Here is a 6,788-nt window from a genome sequence, read left to right as displayed (position 1 = left end):
CGACGAAGGGACTGAGGAGTAAAAAGAATCCTACTCTCCGATATATATAATCCTATAAGATTCAAAATATTTTTCTAGACTCAACAACGCCAGCGATTCGATCAAGTAGGGGGGCCCTAAGTCGGGGAAGGCTCTGATACCAACTTGTAACACCCATGATGCGGCTATATCTCCCACGTGTTGGAGTCCGACTTAGAGGCATAACCACATAGTAGGCATGTCGCAAGACGGGTAATCTTTACACATCCCATGTACTGAATAAGAAAGGGATAAAGAGTTGGCTTACAATCGCCACTTCACACAATACATGAATATAACATTACAACAACCAGGATACAAACAAGGTCCGACTATGGAACCAAAATAAAAGAAGACCACCCCTAATGCAATAGATCCCCGATCGCCCTGACTGGGCTCCATTACTGATCAACTGGAAACGAAACAACACAACGAACACGATCTTCATCGATGCTCCTCCTTGAGCTCAGTAGCGTCACCTGCACGGTTATCATCGGCACCTGCAACTGGTTTTGGAAGTAATCTGTGAGTCACGGGGACTCAGCAATCTCACACCCTCCTGATCAGGACTATTTAAGCTTATGGGTAGGAAAAGGGGGTAGTGAGCTGGAGCTGCAGCAAGCACCAGCATATCTGGTGGCTAACTTAGACAAAAGAGATCGAGAATAGAAGCAAAGCACAGTCATGAACTAGAAGTGATCAAGAAGTGATCCTGAAACTACTTATGTTCAAACATAACTCAAGAACCATGTTCACTTCCCGGACTCCGCCGGAAAGAGACCATCACGTCTACACACGCGGTTGATGCATTTTAATTACGTTAAGTGTCAAGTTCTCTACAACCGGACATTAACAAATTCCCATCTGCCCATAACTGCGAGCACGGCTTTCGAAAGTTCAAAACCCTATAGGGGTGTCCCCACTTAGCCCATCACAAGCTCTCACGATCAACAAAGGATATTCCTTCTCCCAGGAAGACCCGATCAGGCTCGGAATCCCGGTTACAAGACATTTCGACAATGGTAAAACAAGACAAGCAAAGCCGCCCGAATGTGCCGACAAATCCCGAGAGGAGCTGCACATATCTTGTTCTCAGGGCACACTGGATGAGCAATACGTCAGGTTGGCATAGACCCTTGTTGCCCAGGGGGCGCCGGACATCGCTCAGGTCGGACCAACACTTAGAGAAGCACTGGCCCGAGGGGGTTAAAATAAAGATGACCCTCGGGCTCCGGAAACCCAAGGGAAAAGGCTAGGTTGTCAGTGCAAATGTAAAACCAAGGTTGGGCCTTGCTGGAGGAGTTTTATTCAAGGCGAACTGTCAAGGGGTTCCCATTATAACCCAACTGTGTAAGGAACGCAAAATCAAGGAACATAACACCGGTATGACGGAAACTAGGGCGGCAAGAGTGGAACAAAACACCAAGCATAAGGCTGAGCCTTCCACCCTTTACCAAGTATATAGATGCATTAATTAAATAAGAGATATTGTGATATCCCAACAAATATCCATGTTCCAACATGGAACAAACTCCAACTTCACCTGCAACTAGCAACGCTATAAGAGGGGTTGAGCAAAGCGGTAACATAGCCAAACAACGGTTTGCTAGGACAAGGTGGGTTAGAGGCTTGACATGGCAATATGGGAGGCATGATATAGCAAGTGGTCGGTATCGCGGCAAAAGCATAGCAATAGAGCGAGCAACTAGCAAGCAAAATAGAAGTGATTTCGGGGGTATGGTCATCTTGCCTGCAAAGTTCTCAGCGGAGACGAAAGCTTCATCCTCGAAAGCGTACTCAACGGGTACCTCGAACACGAACTCATCTCCCGGCTCTACCCAAAGCAAGAACACAAGCAAAGGGAACAACCATCAACCACGGTGCAATGCGCAAGCAACATGATGCAAAACATGGCATGATATGCGGGATGTGATATGCAATGCATATGCGTGCTCTGGAAGGAAAAGATTGAACCGGGCCTCAACTTGGAAAACCAAGAGTGTCGCTGGAAAGATGAGATGATTTCGGTTGAAATCGATATACGGATCGTCGGAATCGGATGCACGGTTTGCAAATGGCAAGCAAAACAATAATGGCACGATTCTGCGATTAACAACACGATGCCATCTAAAAAGCAACAAGAAACTAAGTTACTGCACTCTAACATAGCAACAAAGCACATGGTAGTGATCCACTCAAGATGCTTGAGAAAATATGAACACTGAGCTATGGCTAAATCACACAAGAGCAGTTTCAAGCAAGCATGGCAAAAGTGCAAAAGATATCAGCATCTCAGACTTAGTGAAAATACTAACATGTCAGGAATTAACATCAGGAAGCAATGTTTAGAGCAAGATAACAACATGCTACAGGAACAGAACATAGCAAACAAAGGCATGTCAAGAATCTACTCAAAGCATATAACAAAAGTCCCTTACTGACCATAAGCCAAAAAGGATCGGAAGATATGATGGCACCCATGTAAACATAGCAAGTTTCGTTAACAGATTCAGACTTAGCAGAAAACTGGACATGGCATAAACAGAGTTATGAAGGTAAGTTTGCGAGCTTGATGCACTTAGCACAAGGAATTGCATTACAAGCTAAGCATACACCCAGCAAGAAGACATGTTCAAGAAGCTAACCATGACAAGAACAATCTCATAGCATGCATGGATCAACTACAACAACCTTGGCAAAATTGATTAACACATAAACAATCTGCCAGGAACATATTATAGCAAAAGTAGAGCAAGATTGAGTTATACTAGGGCACTCCATAAATGCAAACAAGGGCATGGATGGATAGAGCATAACAATATCTCAAAATAATCCTTACTGAACATACTGAAAATAAGCATGGATCACTCTGTAGCAACATGAATACATGACATTAAAATAACAGCAGGGAAATGACTTAGTGAAAATCCTAAGATCCTGAAATCAGCAATATCACGAGAGCTACTTTGCATGCTTGTGCTAGTCACCACACTGATCACCAAAATACATGGCATACACCCCTGTAAAGATGGCATGGCATAGCCCAAAACACATGTAGATCTCATGCTCATATGCAGCACACAATAATCATGGCAAAAATGACAAATGCTCATAAACTGATAAGAAACAACACCTAACATTATGAAGCACTCTTGCATCAACAATTTGGGCACCAAGATGGACTCAGACGAGCATGGCACAATGGAACAAAATGAAGAGGACATCATGATGAACATTTTGATATATCATGCATGCAAAACGGAGTTACGGTGAAGAAGTTATGATGCGATGAACATGGCCTGAAAATATCACAGAGAAGGGACTTAGGGAAAAATAGACCTCCGAGAAAAGTCAACGGGATGGAGACGTGCCGGAGGACATAGGAGTGCCGGATTGCAAAATGGACAACGGGGAAAATGCTCGGATGCATGAGACGAACATGTATGCAAATGTGATGCACATGGTGACATGATATGAAATGCATGACACGCAAACAAGAGACAAGACAACAACAGCGAATAACTGGAAGACACCTGGCGCATCGGTCTCGGGGCGTTACTGCTAACTCCTCGGTCCAAGGCATATCTCTCGCAGAAGAGAGGATCGCAGTCTCTTGCTGGCAAGTATTTACTAGGAGCACAAAGACATTTCTCTCACAACTTCCATAAGATTTGGATTTAGCATCAGATAATCAAAGCTTGAAAAGAAACACCCTCTTAATAGTACGATGGTCCAATGACTCAATGAAAGAAGAAGAAGAACGAAACATACGTCTTCACTTTGTCTTCATTCTTCCTCGAATGCAGTCATATGCTTCGTATAGACACCGAACAAATTGCTTGAACTTCAACAATTTTTAGGTGTCACTCTTGTTACACAGTAGGGAGATTATCTTCGTCGTTTGCATCAAACTCCTCGATAGTTCAAGGGCCTGTTACTTTGTGTTCACTAGCAAACACATAAGTCCAACGCTATTTATGTCAACAAACTCCAAAACATAAGGGTCCTGTTATTGCACCAACAAAATGGACGTATCACACATATTCAAACCTGTTAATGTCCTGGGAGCACGCAGCTACAATCAATGATCCACGATCTATGGTCTTGTTGCCCCGTCTCACGGACTTACGGCAAGGGCTAAGAATGCCCGATCGTACCGCGTAGTTATCTCGCGGTACCATCTAGGTCAACCTGACTCCACATCACTCATGGGTACCCTCACGGTCAACCCGACTTCACATTTCTCTCGCGGGTATCCCTCGGGGCCGGCCTGACTTCATCATGATTATGGGGTAAAGTCAAAGTAAACATGTGTCCATAACACCAAGGGGGAATCCGAGGAATCAGCCTCGATGGATTCCACTTGATGTAACCGTCAAGGTGAACTTGGAGCAATCACTCTCGAGGGTTCATGCGTGAGGTGTTGCACGATAGAGTCATTATCGGGAGTGGTGAAGGAGGAATCACCCTCCGTAGACCACGACCGATTAGCTACACTACAGAGATCTCATCAGAAGTGCTATACGAGGTATCACCCTCAGCACTCGATAGTAACTCTATAGAGTTGTAAAACTAAGGGGGAATGAGGTGATGTATCGGGCTCTGGACGTTGATCATGTTGATCGAGTCATCGATGATAAAGTAGGGGAAACAGGGACAAGGTGAGGGGTCATTGGTGGATCACTAACCAGTCTATACTAAGCATATAGGATAAACAAGTAGGTAACAATAGCAGGTTACAAAATCGGGCTATGCATCAGAATAGGAACAGACGAACAACAATAGCAAAATCTAATGCAAGCATGAGAGAGAAATAATGGGTGATATAGGAATGATAAAGGGGGTTTTGCTTGCCTGGAAGCTCTGCTGCATGTGGCTGGATGTCAGAGGTGTAATCGTACACGACAGCAGCATCAATCTCGGTGTCTACTGGAGAGAAGAGGGGGAAGAAATAATAAATATAAAGCAAACAAATGAATCATGATGCATGACATGACAATATGCAATGCTAGGGGTGACATAAAGCGGTGCTACACGTTACAAAGAAAGCAGGAAAACATGTGGGAATATTTACCATCGTTTGACAGTTTTCGGATAGATGAATTGGAGGGGAAGGATCCATGTTCATCACGCTAGAGGCGTGTGACAGTTGTGTGAGTAGCTTAATCGGATTCGTCACATTTTTTGAGAAACTTTCATATACAAATTATTTTCATCTGACTTTCGGTTTATTTTATATGATTTTCTAAAGTTTTAACCATTTCTAAATTATTATATTTAGTTTAATCTGAATTGGCCTAGTTAAAAGGGTAGGTGTGGCCCACATGTCATAGATAGTTTACCAAAACAAATAAATAAACATAGCTTATTTAATGGGGGCCTGCATGTCATCTGCACATAGGCTAATCTAGCCACTAATAAATCCCTAAAACTAACCTATCTCTAATTAAATAAACCGACCAAAAGCACAACCACCTGTGCACACTATGCTTACACGCGTGGCCATGGCCAAGCATTAGCAATGTATAATAGCAGCAGTAGTGCGACGTAGCAGTTGGCGAGCAGCAGAAACAACAATAAGCCGCGGCACTAGCGAAGCTAGCAGGAGCATTAAACATCAACAACAGTAGCGCATCAACGGGATCAACAAGCAGCGGTAGTAGCATGCAGCAGCTAGCAGGAGCGCACGGGCAGCGGCAGGCGGCGACGAGGCCACCCACGGGAGCACGGACATGAGGGCCCGGGCAGCAGGGCACGACCTGAGCAAAGCAGCGCACGGAGAGCTGCGGGCACATAGAGAGCTTCGGGGGCGGCCATGGCCATCTCAAGATGACGGCTACGGCAATGGATCGAAGGGGAAAATGAGAGTGATTGGCATAGGAGCTCACCCCGGGGCTTGTGGACACCTCGATTGCCGCGGGGACTGACCGGAGCAGCGGCAACCATCGACAAGATGTGGCGACCGTGGGCGAAGACAACGACGATGGCGAGCCTACGGGACATTGATACGTCTCCAACGTATCTATAATTTATGAAGTATTCATGTTGTTATTTTATCATTCTCAGATGTTTTACAATCATTTTATAGCAACTTTATATCATTTTTTTGGACTAACCTATTGACCCAGTGCCAGTTGCTGTTTTTTACATCGTGGGTAATCAATATCAAACGGAGTCCAAACACCGTGAAACATTACGGAGATTTTTTTGGGCCAGAAGGAACCCAATAGGCCAGAGTTGCACCTGGGGGTGCCTCGAGGGGGGCACAACCCACCAGGGCGCGCCAGGGCCCCCTAGTGCGCCCAGGTGGGTTGTGCCCACCTCGGTGGCCTCCCGCACCCCCTCTTTGCACTATAAATTCCCAAATATTCTGAAACCCTTCGGGGTTAACCTAGATTAGAAGTTCCACCGTCGCTGGGCTTCATAGCCACCGAAAATCAATCTAGACCCGTTCCGGCAACCTGCCGGAGGGGGGGATCATCTCCGGTGGCCATCTTCATCATCCCGGCGGCCACCACGATGAGGAGGGAGTAGTCCACCCTCGGGGCCGAGGGTTTGTACCAGTAGGTATGTGTTTAATCTCTCTCTCTCTCCCTCGCGATCTATATCATGGGCTTTGTTAATATAGTCGGATCATATGATGTTTCTCCCCTCTATACTCTTGTTGTGGTGAACTGAGTTTTTACCCTTTGAAGTTTTGTCTTGTCGGATTGAATATTCAGAGATTCACTACGGGAAACAGCTAATTTGCCGTCTGGGGGCGTCTTTGC

The 6,788-nt window shown here is 45.3% G+C and overlaps 1 long non-coding RNA gene across 2 annotated transcripts; it reads right to left on the bottom strand.

Annotated features, from left to right (window-relative positions):
• Positions 1-237: 237 nt before the first annotated feature.
• On the bottom strand, positions 238-6,219 carry LOC147975440 (uncharacterized). 2 transcript variants are annotated; one of them, XR_015602037.1, is made up of 3 exons: positions 5,907-6,219; positions 4,873-4,947; positions 238-524 (listed from the first exon to the last, which is right to left on the bottom strand). It is a non-coding gene; the product is annotated as an uncharacterized LOC147975440 (long non-coding RNA). The 2 variants fall into 2 exon arrangements; XR_015602036.1 differs by having other exon boundaries at positions 4,873-4,944; positions 5,907-6,196.
• Between the last annotated feature and the right edge of the window lie 569 nt (positions 6,220-6,788).

The sequence above is a fragment of the Triticum urartu genome, chromosome 4A, assembly GCF_056163025.1.
Source record: "Triticum urartu cultivar PI428250 chromosome 4A, HENAU_Tu73, whole genome shotgun sequence".
Classification (NCBI taxonomy): domain Eukaryota; kingdom Viridiplantae; phylum Streptophyta; class Magnoliopsida; order Poales; family Poaceae; genus Triticum; species Triticum urartu.
Note: the sequence above shows the minus strand (reverse complement) of the source record. Positions and strands in the feature narration are given on the sequence as shown.